This window comes from Rhodnius prolixus, unplaced genomic scaffold (assembly GCF_049639745.1).
Source record: "Rhodnius prolixus isolate KJV_2025 unplaced genomic scaffold, Rpr scaffold_3, whole genome shotgun sequence".
In the NCBI taxonomy this organism is placed as follows: domain Eukaryota; kingdom Metazoa; phylum Arthropoda; class Insecta; order Hemiptera; family Reduviidae; genus Rhodnius; species Rhodnius prolixus.
Genome location: NW_027411603.1, coordinates 13,116,776 through 13,136,310, shown reverse-complemented (window position 1 = coordinate 13,136,310; position 19,535 = coordinate 13,116,776). Strand labels below are relative to the sequence as shown.

Below are 19,535 nucleotides of genomic sequence, written 5' to 3'. Positions count from 1 at the left end.
AGTGCCGTTTTCGTGGTATTGCTTTATTTTGGCGAATATTGAAGATCTTTTTAATACAAATATTTAAAGAAGGTTATTTACTAAAATAGTAATAAGAGAAAGTTATGTTAGTCTGATTATCTGACGTTGTTTTTTTTTTTTTTTCAGAAATGTGTACGTGTGCAATACTTACCAAATATTTCCCATTAAAAGACTGTGATATAAATTTAAAAGTGTATAAAAAACATTTCTTGGTTTTAATTATTGTGGTTTATTAATAGAACAATTATTTTTAGGGTGATTGATTAAGAGGTACGCTAGAAATTTGACTTCCAAAGGATTATGAGAGAAGAAGAATACTGATCCGACCAGAAATCTTAGCCAAGAACTTGCCTTCAGTCCTACCGGACAGTTTTAATGAGATTTACGCTTTCTACGTTTTTTCATGTGAGTATTTCACAGAAGATTTTTATTCAAGAGCATGCATAAACATGCATGCATACAAATTAGAATATTATTATAATTTTATGACCTATAATAATAAAGATAAATGAAGGATATGCCCATAATTGTCTAATGTTCGTAACCCTTGTATGGCATAATGAATACAAAGGACATCCTATTCAACTAAAAACATCTGGACCACTGAATTACTGCTTTCTCATTGGTAATGGGACTGCACCCCATTGTTCGATGGCGTTAACGAAGAACACTGTACCCAGACTAAGTGACAGCTCCTTCTCGCCAGCTGTCAGTTCCCATGAATATCTCCTTCTGTATGAACTATGTAGGAATCCTTCTTTATATCCACTTGTTAGTAGCTTTTTCCTATCTTTTTTTAAGTGCTTTGAAATGAAATTTAGTGTTTTTACTTTTTGTACCTAGGCTTCTGTGAAATATCTAAATATATGGATTCACACCTTTAAGTACTACAATCATTCATAAAAACAACATTAAGTAATAGAAATCTAATGCCAGGGAAGTACATAAAAAGACAGATCCAACAAGCATAGTTCATTTCCAAGAACTCTTTTAATCAGTTCAGAAGCAACGTATTAATCCACGCTTTTTTATTCAAAGCCATGACTTCACTTGTTCAAATCCATTTTCACTTTTTTTTCTTCTTTTTTTTTTCTTTAATTTAGAAATTTACTAGCCGTGTAGATACGTGCACAATAAGTAAGTCGGATAAGTAGTGCAGTCTGTGAGGCTGAGGAAAGAACTAGCACTCTCAACATGTTACGTATTGCCCGAAAAAAATTTGTGACTACTGGCTTAACTGAACTGGAGGACTGTCAGGGATGGCAGTAGAGGCGAGAGCGAAAGAATTAAGGCAATTAGAGTGTGTACTATGGCATTTCTGATATATTACTTCCTAGTTGCTTTACGGAAGAAAGATGTGTATCAAGTGTGAAATTTGAATTACGCGTGGCGGGCCATCAAATATTTGACATCCTTAAATAATGTCTGGAATGGGTTTTTGAGTTATTTTATTTTATTCTTTGTTCGAGAAGGTCCTACCCATAAATTTGGGATGCTATATATTTATGAAATTATAAGCGCTTGGAAATTGTTTCGGAAATATTATTTTTGGAGTGATAGAAATAACTTTAAAACATACTTTACATAAACGCACCCCGTTCCTCCAAGTGAAATGCATCACTAAAAGTGTCTTGTTCTATTTTCCAGAATATAAATTTTACATACATTCCACTCCAAATTTTCGGAAGTTTGTATATGAACCTCTAACAGAAAGGGCTATAATAAACGCCTATAATCACTTCTTCATAATGATAATCTCTTTACAAAGAAATTGCAAAACCATTACCCACCTTCAAGAACTCGTTTGCACCATCTGTTGCCTGGAAAATTCTGGCAAAATTTGGTTCGTCACCTCACCTCTAATGCTGCAACTCATTAGTGTTAAATTTGAGAGCACCCTCGATGTTCCTTTTATTTTTATAAAAGAATACTGAAATTTATTTATAATTACGAGTATTTCATAAATGTGAAAGTGAATATGTTGAATTAGTCACCTTGTTCCTTTTCTGAAATGAAATGAAGTCGCGAATCTGCTACTGACTTGTCCCTGCATATTTGTCTAGCTTCAACGAATTTTGTTTATCTCGTACACTTCTGGTTGGATCACTTATTGGGTTTGTGCTTAAAGAGACGTCTTTACATAATTAATCTTATAGCACATCTATTTTGTACAGTTTGAGATTTGGTTCAGTTAGTAAATTTTTAATGATGGAATAGATTTTCCTAGTAAATTGATGTCTAATTGTTGGAACAATGAGTCTTAGGTGATTCAAATTTTGATTTAGGCTAACCATTTCTAACAATTCCACACCCTTGTATTTCATATCGAAGTTGTAAACAGGGCAGCTTAAAAATCCCGAATAATATACGATTATCAACGGGTAAATAGGTAGATTTAACCCGACAGGGTAAAGTCCGCCAAAATAATGGTACCGGCGGAGAGTACTAGTACTCTCAGTGTACGTATCTCGTCTCTTATTAGTAATCTTTGTATATTGTATTGTAGTATCTACCTTGAACATTTCTTTCAATATATACGTATCTTATACGAAAATTAGAGTAATTTTTGTGTACTTACACGGATCCCCCTTCCCTCACCTGGTCTGGCCGAGGAGGTTTGAAATTTTACTTTTTGTGTGACTGGAGAACCCAGATAAGAGCCTTATCTTATTTTCCTTGTGGCGCTGGGAATTTCCCGGGCTCATAAAGTGGAGTAAACCAATGCAACTCCAGCGACTACAAAAGTGCTCTGAGCAAACGACTTTAAACTTTAAAAACGTTTAAAGGGGCTATTTTAAAGGAAATCTAAGAATAAAATTATAAGAAATATCTCCTGAGAAGGAAGTGCAATGTACTGAGTTGTAAGAAAGGAATTTTCTCAGCAGTTACTTAATATATAATACATATTTATATATTATATATATATATATATATATATATATATATATAATAAAAATATAAAAAAATTGCAGTAGGAAAACAGAAAATGTTATCCAAACAAAGTTCAGGGTGGGTCTTATCTACCATCAAAATGAATGAAAAGCATTTAACAAATAAAAAACAGAGTTGATCACTAGAAAACCCTCGGGCCGTTAAAAATCAGACTTTTCTTTATTTTGTGGCCAGGACGTTACATGCATCCAATAACCTTAACAACGCAGAAAGCTATCACCTAAAAAAGAGCATTTTCCATTAATAGTTCGTCTAACTATAGTTACGCTGTTTTGACGGATTTCTGATTTAGGTTTTCATTTAAAGTGCCGGAGTGATGGTCCTGTAAATGAATAATTGCCACGAAATTCATTCAGTTCTTTAAATGGATTACCTGGAACTAGACCCTGATGAAAACTCTTGATATAAGTTTTTTGAATAATGGTTAAAAGACTAATTTATTATTTTTGGCTTTTCTTTATTATTTTTTAGTTAAAAAAAAAATGTTTATAAAATTGATTTTTATTTTATTTTATTTCCGTTTACATGTTCCATGCAACCACTTCTGATAAATAATTTTCATTTTAAAGTTTCACTGAATTCATGGTTTCAAAATTTGACAGGTTTATCAATAATTGGATCGTGACTTAACAACTCTCTTCTCCTTACATAACGTTTTCCAGAAAAAAAGTTTATTTATTTTTATAAATTAAATACAGTGACTTCCATTAATATTGGTGTTCCATTCTATTAATAAGTGTCCTAATATTAATGGGAGTCGTCGTGTGGATCAGCTGACTTAGAGCGTTGCGTATTCATGTTGTAGATGAAGTTTTTTTTCAGTTCTGCATAGATCTTGATAAATTCTTCGCTTCAGTCTTCTTGGTACTGCATTCCCGCCAAGATAGTTTTGAAAAATTGTTGATTTACCGATAAAGAGTGAAACGCTTGATTCGGTTTGGACATAGGAATTTTAAATTGAAATAATGTTTTATAGTATACAATTTCCTGTATGATACAAATAGCTCTAATCCATTAGTATCAGCCTGTTTATATTATGTTTAGAAATACATTTCAGGCATTACCAGAAAACAAGACCTTGATCTCGCTATATGTAGGACTCAATTAATACTGTACTTAATGAGAACTCTCCAAAAGGAACAGTGACAATTGCTCGTATCAATAACACTGTTTTCACTGCTCAAATGTGTGTTTCACTTTCAAATGTGTTTCTCTTACTATTTCTCCTCTTCGTTCAAATGTTGATTTCAACAGTTCCAATAGCATGTTATCATTGATTGCAATGTAATTTTCCAAGTGCTGGTAATTTATGTATGTTAATGTTAGTTTCCAATATTCAATTTATGTAGAGTTAGTATTGATTTATCCTTTCTCTTACTTTTAGAAGAACAATTGCAATCGTGCAGATTTTGAATTTAAATATAATTTTAAATACATTATTTGAAGTTCCTTTTTGAGGCTCCCTGACTTCTTTGAGCCATTCTACTTCGCAAAATCGAAGTTTTTTTTTCAATGTTTTGCAATTTTCCTTAAAACTGTTCCAAGCATAACTTTAAACTTCATATGTTAATTTCATTCGTGTGTATCCATAAATTAATAAACTGTTAAATTACATTTATGGATAACAGGTGGTTAGGCGTCCATTAAAGTGATAGTTTAGATATTCTGACACATTTGTAATATTAACAGTGTTTAAATGAGTTGATAAATTCCGTGATTCTAGAAAACCACCTATACACCAGTCAAATTAGGATTTAGTTGATTCTGGCAGCAAGTCGATCCCAAAATGACATAGTCTAAGCCCTTGTATCGTCCTGAGTAGTTCCAGCTAGTTTTTAATGCAATTTTATCTAATGTTATCAAAGGGAAATTTTATTTACGCATAATATCTATAAATATTACTTTCTTAATAATTGTAATATTTTTGTAACTTTATAAAATGTACTGCATACGTACTGAATTACACATACGGCTAAGCGCTCCCATTCTTCGCGCTCTATGTCAAGAACGGTTGATTGTATGAAAAATTTCATAGAACCAACTTTGTAGAGAATTTTATGCTCTACTTTTGTGAAAATTTTAAATGTCATTAAGAGCAAAGAAAACAAGATGTTTACAAAATAAAATAAAAAATTGTTACTTTTTGAGACTTAATGTGTCAAGTTATAATATGCCAAAAGAAAGATTTATTCAAGTTTATAGTTTATCATCTTCCATTCCGAGATTTAACCTTTTTTTATCTAATTTGATTGGGCTATTAATAAAATTGCTATTATCCTGAAAGTTTTTGCTTATTTCGACCACACAAAACTCCTCTAACTTGACTTTTCATTTTTAAATTATTTCCTAAGCGAATTCTTATTCCTTGAACTGGATCTGCTAGAGTCAAACAGTTACTTATGGTTCTCGAGGGGATCCATTTGTCTTTACTAGCCGTAAAATAGATCACAGTAATAGCATCTTTAGGTATACTCGTACGTTGTGTAAGTCATATAAACATCTCAATTCCATAAAAATGGTATAACTTTAAATTCCTACTAAAACTTTCATCGTACATAAGCCCGATCTTAAAAAGTGCTATAAAGTTGTCCTTTATCTGATTTTTATTTCTATCAAACCTTTCTAGAGAAGGGGACAAAACCAGAACACTTTTGTTTTATGGGATGTTACTAAAACGACATTCATGGTCTATAGATTTTTCTGTATTAAGAAAAGCATCAAATTAAATCGTACGGAAATATAGCTTTCCATGTCAATTATTTAAAATGCTCTTGAAAGTAATTATATGATCTGTTATATTTATTTTCTGGTAATACTTTACTCCAGTGAGATTGCTTTATTGATAATTAACATTCATTGTTAATTTTTATCAATTGCATTTTGTTTTCTTACTCGCTTTATTTATTTTACAACTGCCTGTTGGTAACAAATAAGTATGATTGCATGTACTACGTAAACAAAATAAATTGAGACCATTGAATGAGGGCCATCCATCTACGGCAATCATGTTTTAGCTAACTCAGGATACCGATGAAATAACTTCAGAGGTTGTTCTTCTCTATCATACGAACAGGTGATGGCGAGGCCTCTAATTTTTCCAGGAAAATTTGGTTAAAGGCTGTTCCGGAAGAGAAAGTTGGGGACGCCACTCTCCACATGTCCTATGAACGTAAATTGAAGTTCTACCACTTAAATACTATTAAGGAACGTTAAATATGTTCTGAAATTGTGATTTTGAAGATATTTCCTTACAGGTAGTACAATTATATTAATTAACCCCTTTTTTCATACATTTTCATGATTTTCATTTATGATTCAATAATACTTACTACTCAAATGTAGATCAAGTTTTGGATGAAATATGTTTAAATAAAAAATCAGTTTAGAGCATTTTTGTGAAAAGGAAATTGGGGTGGTTTCCTTTTATAATGCTAATTCCGCATTACATACGAAGTTAAATTGGGTTCGCTCAAATTTTAATTTAAAAAAAAAAATCCCAACCAGAAATAGATTTCAATGTATCTACAAATTAAATATTGACACTAAGCTCCTTACACATTTTGACACATATTCTAAAAGAAGTTTAATTTTAATAATTTTTCTAGGGAATTTAATCAAATTAAAGTGCTTTTCTCGGTGAAGAATGGGAATCGGATCTAAGATGTCAGTTCAGAGGTATTCTCCAATGACGCATACCAGAGCCAGCTCAAAATAAATCTGTGAAGATAGATATCCAGTAATATCCTGCAAGACACATATGTTCCTGATAGTCTCATATGAAATATTTGATAAACTGTAAAGTTGGAATTTAATATTTCTCTACAATATGGTACATATTTTTTGCTTGTAATTTCTCTATTTATTTATTTTAATGTGAGTTAATTTAGAAATTTGGTATAAATCACGGGTCACATTGAGAAGAATGAAGCCCACACGTCTTTCAAACTAATGTACTTTTTTCAAACTTCAGTATTCTACTAAATTTAAGTCAACATGTACTTTAAATTTTATGATTTCAGTGATTTTATGAAGGTGCGTTTAACTGTGTCATCTCAGCTTTTAAGAACTCTTAGAGCTTCTCAAATGTTCCCTTAAACTTACTATTAATGAAGATAATTTCAAACCAATGTGGTAAGTTTCAATCATTTTGTGTATTTCTTGCGCATGTGGTAAATAAATTTATCTTCAAATTATAGTGAACATTCTCTAAAACTGATTTATATTCAGAACACTACAAAACATATATTTCACTAGTTAAGGTCAAAACATATACGTACTTCACAGGGTAAATACTGAATTTTACAAAATTACATAATCGCAATACCACCTCGAGCGAGTAGGAAAAGAAAACAGTGTGCCAAATATAAACAAATTTGTGAAAAGGGATTTGATTATTGCAATAAAAGCAAAGGTTTACATCAAATTTGTGGTTAGTTCTTACTTTTAGTATAACTTCTCTAGTGAAACATTTCTGATTCACACAATTATTCATTCAATCGTTTCGAACAATACAGAAAATGAGGATGCTAAGTAAATACTAGCTGTTCGATCACTAATATGAAAATTTACATGCATCGCATTACCTAAACAACAGAACTTGAAACACAGTGTTACAGAAGTTTATGTTGGATTTAATATTTTTGTTTGACGAACAGTAGTCAGTATGGTAATTACTGATTGTTTACAAAACTTTATCTATTGCAAACTTCATCGCTTATCTGCTAGCAAAACATCTACTCATTAATTTATAGCGGAATAAAGTTATTCCTTATTCTTATACCAAATGAACTCAGTCATGATTTTATCAAAACATTCGTTCGTAAGTAATCACCTATTTTTTCTGGCGAGGTTTAACGTTAAAATATCAACTAGTAGTTGATGGTTTAGTAATTAATAAACCCATTCAGTAAGAGAAGGTCATGTAAAATTTGAAATAAACTACGTGCCAAAAAATTGACCTCCTGGAAGGAGTAAAATTTTATACTTGAAATTTAGTTTCATTTGCATTAACCTAAGTTAAAAAGATTTCAAGTGGAGGAGGAGGAGGATAACAATAATAACCAACCATATCTCTAACATAGCTCAATTTTATTCACGTCTTGAAGTTTAAGTTGGTTGATAGTGTGCTTGGAAGATTTGCCAGAAAAATCTTCGTTAAAGACCAAATCTGGGACTCTTTCGATGTTTGATTACATTTCATCAGAGCTCAAAATTTGCTTTTTAAATAAACCTGCGAATGTTGGGATATTTTATCACTATTTTAAATCAGGAATCTTCTTCACCAGCCGATCTAATTTTTTTCGATTCCACCCAACCAAATTACCCTGCCTTACGAAAAATCTTCCATTGTGTTCCTTATGTTTTCTGAAAGTGGTTAATAATTTCATGCCTTTTTAGAACCAAGAGGTTCACATGCAGTCTGATTAACGATCTTTAGTTTCTCGATAAAATACCCTGCTTTTTCGGGTTGTTGAAACCCAATCTAAATTATACTAATCTAATCATAGTACAGCTTTCTTAGACTTCCTGGAATTCAACGAAAGCTGTTGCCTTGGATCGGCCGATTTACTTCCATGTGTAAATATTATTTATTTTTGCGTATCAACGTTTATGGACATTAACGCCGCGAATATTGAATGTTTTTAGGTATTTCGGTTGATGATAAAAAACATTTTCAGTCTCCATTGTTTATTTTTCTTTTTATTTCTTCAATGAAGGAACATTACTGGCTTTCCTGAGCCTATCTCTGCTCGATTAATGTTATCAGGTCAGTGTATAGGCTCTGAGGTACAGATATAATTTTTCAGGAATTGCTAATTGCCAGCACGTGTTTCCAGGGTGTTTAAGATATATATAATGTTTACAAAAGTACACCATGTTGGAAATCTGTGAATGTTTAAAAATTATTATTATTATATCTCCTTGGCAATACTTTATACTGGTAACATTGTTCCATCAGACTGAAGTTGCTTTCATGGAAGCCAGAACTTTCTTTTTCTTTAAAGAAAGAAAAAGAAAATAAACGATGGTGACTGAAAATGCCTTTGATCTCGTAACAGAATACTAATTTGGTTTTAATTTAATTTCCAATTGTTATTGTTTTCTCTTAAACTCAAAACTTTAGCAAGCCTTTTCACTCTCTTAGCGTTCCAATTTCGAAAAAAATCAATCTTATAAGTTTATAAAACTACCAACTATTGACAACATTTTGTGTTTCTAATTGTAGTAGTTTCGACTCTGCATTGATGAATTAGTTAATCGTCAGTCAGGATATTTTTCTGCATATTTATGAAAGTAGTGAGTTATGAGTGTTTGTTAAAACAAAATTATTCGTAATTTCTTAATTTTGGACGTTCACTTAAGATTTAAATGAAGTTATTTCAATTTTATTGAAATATTAAACACTAATTTCTTATAATGACCTACCCCACAAAGCTAGTACACTTTTTTTTTGTTAATATCATTTGTGCTAAACGAAGGATGAAATTGTTTTTAATTTGGATGGCGCAAAATTAGTACTGGCGAGTGAATCCTCTAATAAGCCTCTTCAATTTTAAATCCGTTAGTGGAATGTTTTAGCCAAAAAAAATAATCACTTAGTGATAAGTAAACTTGTCGTCTTCGAGTAATAAAGTACTTTTAGTAAATAGGAAAATTAATTTAAAATGTAGTTCCACTGAAAGCCTTGTTCTTAAAGTATATAGGTAGTAGTATATTACGTTCTTTGAAATAAATTTTTACTTTCTGGAAGTCGTACAAAATAAAAATGTATTTACCCAGTGCGCTTAGCACCCTCTGTGATATACGTACATTTCACTGAAGTACCTTTATAAAATGGCTTATATATAACTTTTTTCGCCAAAAGTTTTATAAAAGTGATGGGTTTTTTATTTTAAAAGAATAAGTACTCAAAAACACATTTTTCTGTATAAGTACTGTTTAACTTACGATTTGGCTGTACTATCTATGTACCAATTAGTAAGAATTCACTGACGTCAAAATTGAACAATTTTTTTCTGGGAAATTTGTCCAAAGCAAAATAGTAGGCTTACATTCCAATTTAGAGGTGAAGATCTTTTGCACATCTAAGGTCTAAGCTTTTACAAATCCCTTTTAAAGTTGAATTCTACTCTCTTATACAAAAAACAAGAAACAATAGTATGAACCTCAGCGTAGAAGACAATTTACAAGACTTCACGCCACATCTTAGATCTAGCGATGGGACAGAAGTCATTGATATAATGTTCAAAAATGTGTATTTCATTTAAAAAAGTGACACTGATGAAAATTATAAAAAAATCAATCAATAAGAATTATCTTAGTAGTTTTAACCAATATAGAAAAATAATTCTAACATCATAATTCATTTAGTAAAAAACCTTTTTATAATAGTTTTTGTCTAATTTAAATCTTCTACTTAAATCTCTTATTTTGTTTATTGAATAAAAAGAAGTTTTTCAACACTTCAAGATAAGCACTGTCCGGAATCAAAAAGTTACTTTCTCTCTCTCACTCTCGCTCCCACTCATTCTCTTTTTCACTCATACATACATAAGAGTCCCATAAACAATATCATAATAACAAAAATTGTCTTGAAAGCTCAAATATTGCGTTCCGATTGGGTTCCAAACTTGCTCTCCATGTTAAGATTCCGTTGAATCTCTATCTACAATGAAATTTTACTGTACACGATTTTGTCTGTCAAAGCAAGTATGAGATTAATATGAGTTTTTCAATTAAAAAAAAAAAAATTGAAATAGTTTTTTCGCGATTTTATCGAAAATGGCTGTAGTAAATAAACACATTGAGGCATTTTTTTTTTTTTTTTTGTTAAAAATTGTCCTCAATAAATAGTTTTGTTCTTGGTGAAGCTCCATGTTTGACTTTTGTATTACTTCAATAATTTATTATTCAATCAGATATGAATAAAGACTTTCAAGAATAGCAAATTGGTTAAAAAATATGTTACCTGATAGTGCCGTTTTACGGATAATATTTTGGTTTTTCGTTTTCTTTAGTTTATCCTTATTAATTTATTATTTAGTCGTCACTAATTGTATGATTAAATCTTTAGTCATAAGTCTTAATAATGGCCAATGAATTAGTCGCGGTAAACTTTGCCAATACTTATTTAGTAAGTTATTAGAGAACTTTTGTTTTTAAGTTTTATAGAGCGTCAAGCTATCTCATTCTTTGCATAGATTCCAATACAATTCCAATCTACAGTACATAGCTTCCTCTATCTCGATTGAATCGTCAACTTAATATTTTGGAATATTTTTATATAGAAGATATCTATTAATTTTAACTTTCCTTCCTTGGGAAATAAACTAACTTAACAAGAGTGTTATTATCTGAAAGGAAACCGTTTAAAAATCTGCATATGATAATCAGTATATGCACCCACTTACTATGCTTTAGTATACTCACAGATAAACTTTGGTACCTTCACACTGTGTATCGAACGGGTACATGCAATGTAAAATAACCGTCCTTATTAATGCATGAGCACGCTGAACAGTTGCCCAGGCACGCTAAGATGCAGAGTATTCTGTTAATGTACTTTCAGACTCTCTTGCTAGAAAATATGTCACATGTACCATCCATTGTCTAGAAATTATTTAGGTAATTTGAAGCTAGTTCAGTAGGTTTGTGCTAAAAAAAAAAATACCACGTGTTTTAGGATGGAACAGAAGTCATAGGAAGTCTTTGAGAAATGTAAATTAAAAATCATAAAAAAAAAAGGGATAAATAACTTTAGGAACGTTTTCCGTCAGGTAGAATGTGCTTAAAAATCTGCATAATGTTTAGTTCTTTTTTTAAAGGTTGTGATATTGTCAAATTTTTAGAATTACTTTTCTACCTATATTTGTATCCCAAATGTTTACAACTAGTTTTTAAAAATATAAATTTCCTAACAGCTTATTGTTTCTAAAAACATATTTTGGATACTATAGATATCAGAGATAATGTATTGGCAAAACAAATCTCAGATAAAATACAAACATGAAAATATAAATCATTTTAACAAGCTGACCGATACATAGCACTGAAATACATAAATTCTAACTCGTCGAATAATTCTTTATCTGAGCCAAGTAAAAGTACTATATATATATTTTTTTAATAATAAATTTGTCCTGAACAATGTTCCATGTCAGTTAGGCGGCAGTTCGTCCCCATGGTTATCGTGCAAGATTGATTGCCTTCCCTGCGGGGTTGTTGATAGTGAGGATGTTTTCTCCTCAAGATAATCAAGATTCTGTCTCGTTATATTTGCCAAACGCATTTCTATCCTTGAAATGTATAAGTGCTGTGTAGGAAAAAGTTTTATCCATTCACAAATCTTTCATAACTTACAAAATAACATTTATTCTTTCAAAATCATTTCTGTCTATACATACTGATTCATTTCCTGATTCTAATTCTAAATCGCAAAGTTCATCATTATGATATTGTAAACTTTGCTTTCGGTTTTTGCGTTAGTTCTTTGTTATCCTTTAGTGAAGTACCGTTGTCTATGCTTTGTTTTCTGTCTCTGATATTATTACCAGAAGTGTCGAATTTCTAGACGATTTAGCTAAAGAAGCTGGTGTTATCTGAATAATGAGGTCTACTTTGTCTCCTTCTGATGACAGCATGAGATCCGCGAGGCTCACCTTACATTGCCCCTCCATGTTTTAAGGAACACTGAACGAAAATCGTAACGTTTATAGCGGCCCCAGACTGCCGTTCCATTAGAAAATTTCTACGGAACACTCCTCCAGGTTCCTCTCCACCATTCTATACTCTTTTTATATTTTACACCTCCAGTCTTTCGAGGGTGCTTTAGCGTCTTATTTTCGAAATACAAAGTTAATATATTATTCTTGTTCAAATTTATTGAACTAAATTTCGTTAATCATTTTCAATCAGTTTCTATTAATATCTGCAGCAAGATGTTGATGACATGTTTATCATTTCATCGTTGCAGACGGAAATAAAGTATCACCACCTTATCAGCAGTCTTGATATTATTATACCACTTCACCCCACAAACATAACATTAAAATACAAAAATATAGCATTTATAAATTCATTGAGTTGTGCTCATTTCAATTCAGTCGATTAGATGTTTGAATCAATACGAAAGAATTCTGAATTTACTGGCCTACATGAAGTAAGAAACGAATGAATTATTTATAGCTATCATTCAAAAACATATTATTGACATCTTCCTAATTTTGGAAGTGAGTACATTGCCAAAAGTATACATACTGTCAAATTAATTCTTCCATGTTGTGTACAAAACATTAAATTTTTGAAGAACTGATGGTATACTGAAATATGCAAATATAAACAACATTTCTTACATTAGTTGTACTTTTCATTTCTTATATTTGTTTTTCATGTAACTTGTTGGTTCTTTCAATTTATTTGATTCAAATTTACATTTTGTTAAGTAAAGTTATTTTTCTCTAGTTATTTTGGTGAGTTTCCATCGGATTAACATAGTAAATAGAAAGGAAGTTTTGATTGTACTCTAAAGAGATGAATAAAATATAAAATGGCAAGAACGCAATTCCAGGCATCCTCCAAAATTGCCTGTAACTCATCGCCTGGTATTTCATCCCAAAATAATATTTACAACCTGAATATTCCCGAAACATTTCTAAGCTTTCTGTGTCCATCAGTCAATTGTCTCTCGGTCGTGTTTAAGAAAATCAGCCGTTTCCAGATCCATGAAAGCTCCTTTTCCTAACATTAGCTCGTGATGTACCACCTCCAGATCCCAAATTTGCTATGAGCCTAAGCAGTGAACTAGAAACATGCAGAAGGGTTCCAGAGCGAGAAAGATTTGTTTTAACTTTTCAGAAGCATTTCGTTCGCTTCTCTTTGTTCAAATGTTGCCTTGGTGATATGATATCAATTCTCACGTCGTAGATTTCATTTTAGAAACTTTATGGCCAGGAAAAACAATTACATTCACATAAAAAGCTGTTACATATTTACCACCCAATGTGGTAGTTTTCTAGACCTTTTCAAATATGAGTTCTAATCCTATAGCTACATACCAACTTTAACGATGCTCTTTAGCCGTGTGAACCATATCGGGTATAAATAGCCCATTTGTTCTGTCTGGTGTTTTAATTCTGCAGTTACTTATGAAGTTTTGCATTGGGAAAGTATCTTACAGGAGCATACACAGGGTTGGACCGACCGTGAACTGAACATAAACACGTAACTATGTAAAAGTACTGATATTATCTGTTTTCTCATTTTGGCCTAATTTGAAATCATTTTTTTACAAAAGCATTTTTTCTGTTGAATATTCCAGTTCGAAAATCTACAAGAAAATAATTTCCTCTCTTTTGCCGTTTTATAGATATGAAAATTTTCATCAGAATACTTGACGCTGAACATTTGTAAAATGGAAATAGCCCTTGTTATATGAAATGTTTCAACATTTTTAGCATTACAAACTATAGGTTGGTTATTAGCCAGAATTCCAATGTTACATTGCTTGAAGCAATACGTATTTTAATTAAAAAAGAAATATGTTTACTGTTGTGAGCTGAAAAAACTTAATAATTAGCTACATCTATTTTTATGAAATAAATACATAAAAAAAAATTACAGGAACTAAAAAATCCTTTAATTGAAGTTGTTTCAATAAAATGGCCATGTCAATAGGCGTCCTCCCTTCATTTGGTTTCAATGTACTACCAGGATCCGTTTTTTACGTCTTTTGTGGTACTAAAACAAAGCTTCATTATTTTATATTGATCTCATAAAAATTCTACGTAACTTTTTGTTGTATTTTTTTTTTTTTTGTACACTAAATATGGATAAATTGTTTTCCTATTTTCAAGGTCAAATTTCATTTATTTTTACTCAAATTTCAGTTGTTAATTCCTTCTACATTATATCTGATGTGACAAAACAGTTTAAAATGTCATTGCAAAGAACACTTTATCCTCAGAGCTGTGAAATTCACTTAATTGTTAGAATGAATGTTTGTGCAATTATTTATTACATTCCATATTCTATTTAAATTGCAATGCAATTGAACTTTTTTTTCTCTCATTCTTTTTTTGATCTATTCAAAAAGAAACAGAAAATGTAAGTTTAGGAATGTTTTAGCAGGACGCTCTTTACTTTCACTTCAAGCAAAATCTATACTGGGTTCGTAAATTGTATTTTAAACCAGATTGTTAGAACCAAATTTTGATTTGCTAACGATTTCCCAAAAAATTCTCATGTTCATTGCACATACTCGTATATATGTATTTATATTTAATATCGGTTATTTATACAATTATTTAATTTAATTTTATTACTCGTTAGTACTCACCTAATTACCTAGGCTTCAATAGATTGATTTTATGCAATCAAATTTTATGATCTGCTGGTAATATACTGAAGCAAAAACAAAGTCTAGTCTACTGTTTTAGTGTATAGGTTTTAGCTCCCCTAATTAGTAGTTTGCCCATCTCAAAAAGAGTGGCTCGCGATGCATTTTGATGAGAACTTTTATTGCTTTTATAATGAAGTCTGCTGGAGTAAACATTCTAGTAGTAACCCATTGCTGTAATGTTATATGCAAATTCATGGCCATAATTAAATGACGGCAAGTAAAATTAAAGTATTTAATTTCGTCATTCTCATTTTAATTAGGGCCTGTGGCTTTTGATTAAATTTAAAGTAATTTGCTATAAAAGTTGGTCAACTGCTTGATGAGTTATTTTATAGTTTTGGCTTTCATTAACCGTTTTATCTGCTTAGGAAGAGTGTAACTACTTGTGTGTTGAAAATCATTAGTTAATACAAGGAGAATATATCACTGGAGAATATCGTGGGAAGAAGTATGCTTCTTGTGCGGAACTAACTTCATTCATCTGACCAATTCTAACTGCAATCAATAACATTACTACTGCCCCTTTGGGAGAAGTAGACTAGCCACTTGGGGTATTATGATGGCCAGTCAGTATCCCGGCCTTACAACCTGACTCCTCAGATACTCATATAATACTTCTAACTCCAATAGAGTTATTTGATTTGTGCAAACCTTTGGGTTTATAGGAACCCACAGGCAATCTCCAAGCTCTAACGCACACAAACACACTCATCTTCATCATTCTCCATAAACAAGTAAGAAACTGAAACACTACTGGCCTCACGACCAACTTCCTTCAAGGAATACTACCAATCAGTTTTACATGGAGTTTCTTGCACTGAAAAGCATTCCTTCCCACGCATTCATGAAATAATTTTTTTTTATCTGAATAGGGTTCACTTAAAATACTTTGTGTACAATTATGAATGTTTATTAATTAGGTTTATTAGTATGCAATACAAACTAAATTAGCTAGAAATAATTAGCCATAAATATTGACCAATCATAATGAAAACCAAAGGTAGTGTGATAGTCAAATCTCAGGGACTTAACTGTCCACGCTTTTTCTAGAAATTATTGTGTTATAATGTTCAGCACGTATGAGACTTTTTTTTTCAGAAAACTTTTCATGTATGTTGTAAGAGAAAGGGTCAAATTTTTAATATTTTCTGCGAAAGTTTCATACTCTGTAGTACCGAGCATGGAAGTTTTCGTGATCAAGTTTACGACTGATTAGCTCACATCTTTTAGGATATCTTAAGTGAATGAACACCCGAAAAATATAAAAATGTGTAATCATGAAGGGCATGACTCTTTTTAGTACTGATTTAGAAGAACTGCGGAAGAAAATGAGCCCATTTCCTCAACGAAATAAATATTTATAACAAATCTTGTAAACTATAGGTTATTAAAATAAAAACCTTTTATTACGATTTTATAGATAAAAAAAATTGAACGCTTTTTTTTAGATCTAGCTTAATCGCAAACTATAACTCATTGTCTCATCCAAGCACATTTAGCATTTGTAGGCCCCTGAATTCTATGACTAAGACAGGCACTAGATAAAAAAAAAAACCTCTGCACTCTGGCAAATTTAAATACTTTTGCATTTGCAGACAGAAATACATGAGAAGCTGTTTTAAGAAGTCATGAGCGAATTTCATTAACTAAACTCAATAGTTCAATCGCCATTATTCATTAAAGTATTATCGTTAATCGTACTTCTGCTATAAGAAGTGTTATTCTTACAAAATCTCAGTTCTCTGCAAAATGACCGACTTTCCATTTCTCAGCTTTCATTTCAAAGTTTTATTAACAATGGTAAAACAATAAGAGATTGGTTTTATTTCATAAAATAAGTAAATTTTTATATTTTATTTTTTTTTTCCTTTACAATAGCTGTAATTTCGTTATGTTAAAATTAAATTGAATCAACACTATAGTTATTGACGCTGAAAAAATGTTCTAGTTATTTTTTTTTCGTAATAATTATAATGACATCAAAGATCAAGCATAAGTTAGTGAATGAAAGTAAAAGTGGAGGATAAATTAATTTTTTCTGCAAACGTTTATCAAGTGGGCTTCTTTATTGTACCAAATTTATTGTAGAAAGTTTAAGTTGCATTCACTGTTTTAATATGCACTACCCTTAATCAGAAAGTTTTCAGTTTCTCATCAATCAGATACCCACACATACAAATTGGTGCTAAATTAAGCAAGTATTACGTAGAATCCCCACTCTCAACATAAAAATCAGAAAATGAACAATTGTTGTAGACAACTGAAACGACACCTCAACAACAGATTTACTGTTATTACAAAACAAATCTCTACACATCATTAATCAAACTGGAATTTCGGCATCGTGCTGAGGGGTTCTATCAAAGGTTCCAACCTCAACCGTATCATGTCCAAAACCTTCGAACAATAGTAAACGCTATTATGTATTTAATCATACTGTTCACTTCTGACCTGAAAGTTTCGTTCCTTCTGAAGTAAACAAACTGATATATCAGATTCCATAGAACTCTGTCCTCACTTTCCTGTCCTCCAATCTGTCGTCTCACATCCCGAATTCTCCCTGACAACCCTCCCAGTCGTTTAGAACTCCACTGGCCTCTGATCCTCTCACGAAAGAGAGGGAATCACTAATTAGGAGTCCTACCACTGTAATTTTCTTATTTCATTTGAATATAAAATTTTATGTTTTCTGTACATATTTATTTGTAAGTTTCAAACCGTTGTAAATTTCAAATAAAAATTGAAAATAATAAAATAAAATTTGTGCTAAACAAAAATTATCAAAATATTTAGAAAATAGAAGTATGTGAGGTGGTTCTGTTGAATCTATTTATAGAAATATTCAATCTATTAATATGAAAAATTCGATAGTGGGGCAACAGTCAATACAAACACGTAGCCCATAATGAGCAAATTAATTTAAGACATTGTTGATCATTAATCAAGCGCATGGCACAAACATAAACTCATCGTTATTAATCACCCCTTACTAAAAACATCGTGTAAATCATTGAACCTCTAGCCACAAGATATGTCTTATTCACTTTCTGCAAACGTGACGTCAATTATACGAAGAGAAATTTAGATTTTATTATCTAACTACATAGTACATATCGTGTTCATTAAATTTGGTTATTTACTTTTTCAAATTAAATGTCAAAAAACGTTTTCTTAAAATTTCTGTAAATGATTTGTTTCATTTCCGAGGATCTACCTCATCATTACGACCTACCTCACCACTTGTTCTGTCTCCATGTCATCGCTGTAGCTTAAATTTTAGTACTATACAAAGTTTATTTCATTCAAGTTTTCCTCGAAATGAATATTAAAAGGAATGTTTGAAATTTTAATATAGCCCTTCTTCTCCAGCTTTTTTCGTCAATGTAAAACAGGAACCTAAATTTCTGCTAGATGGAAAACAAGAATACTGTCCCCATCCCCTTGTCGGATATCCTTCGTGAAAAGAAGGTAGCAATGAAAAGGTATCCTTCGAAAAAACAATTGGGAATAAAAACGAAGTAAAATGAAAATGACTTGGATCCCTAATGTGGTAGATTTTCATTCTTCTGACATATTCATGTTTTTATGTATCTCAATCCCCAATCTTCAAATCTGTGTTGTCACCTTTTCGATATTTAAATCAATGGTTGCTGTATTAAAGGATATTCACGTTTATCATCTTCAGCCTAAGTACGACCTAGAATTCAGTCGTCCTTCACTGTAATTAATGAAAAAGCATTTCCTCAAGAAGAATAACTAAAACATATCCCTGAAATGAAGGTAATTAAAAAAATGAAATTATACTTGGTTATTGCGGTTAGTAAAATGTCAGCCAATAAATATTTTTCCCGAAATTAATAATGGGCGACACAAATAATTTTATTTAAACGAATTTTACAGAAGAATTTAATAAATTAACAAAACCATTACACCTTTATTTAGAAGGGAGAGATAAAAAGATAATCTGAAGATAGGCAATTATCTGGAGTCCCACGTCCAATTAATAAAGGGATAAATATGACAGGGAAAAATAAGCGGATCTTGATATTCTCCATCCTTTGTGACATCAAATTAAAACTTTTTTATTTATTTTTTTATTAATTAATTTGGATATTATAATATATTTGGGGGAAGGGTAAGATAAAACTTACATGTTATTAATGAT

At 31.1% G+C, this 19,535-nt stretch overlaps 1 protein-coding gene and 1 long non-coding RNA gene across 4 annotated transcripts in view; one reads left to right on the top strand and one right to left on the bottom strand.

Moving 5' to 3' along the window:
• The window catches only part of LOC141453851 (uncharacterized), a 100,573-nt gene that overhangs the window by 29,948 nt on the left and 51,090 nt on the right, over positions 1–19,535 (top strand). The window contains exons 5-8 of the long non-coding RNA XR_012458260.1: positions 276–426; positions 6,075–6,227; positions 6,579–6,802; positions 6,993–7,104. This is a non-coding gene — a long non-coding RNA (uncharacterized lncRNA). The remainder of the gene's footprint in view (positions 1–275; positions 427–6,074; positions 6,228–6,578; positions 6,803–6,992; positions 7,105–19,535) is intronic.
• The window catches only part of LOC141453850 (G-protein coupled receptor dmsr-1-like), a 186,464-nt gene that overhangs the window by 120,322 nt on the left and 46,607 nt on the right, over positions 1–19,535 (bottom strand). The gene's annotated exons all lie outside the window — the stretch shown is intronic.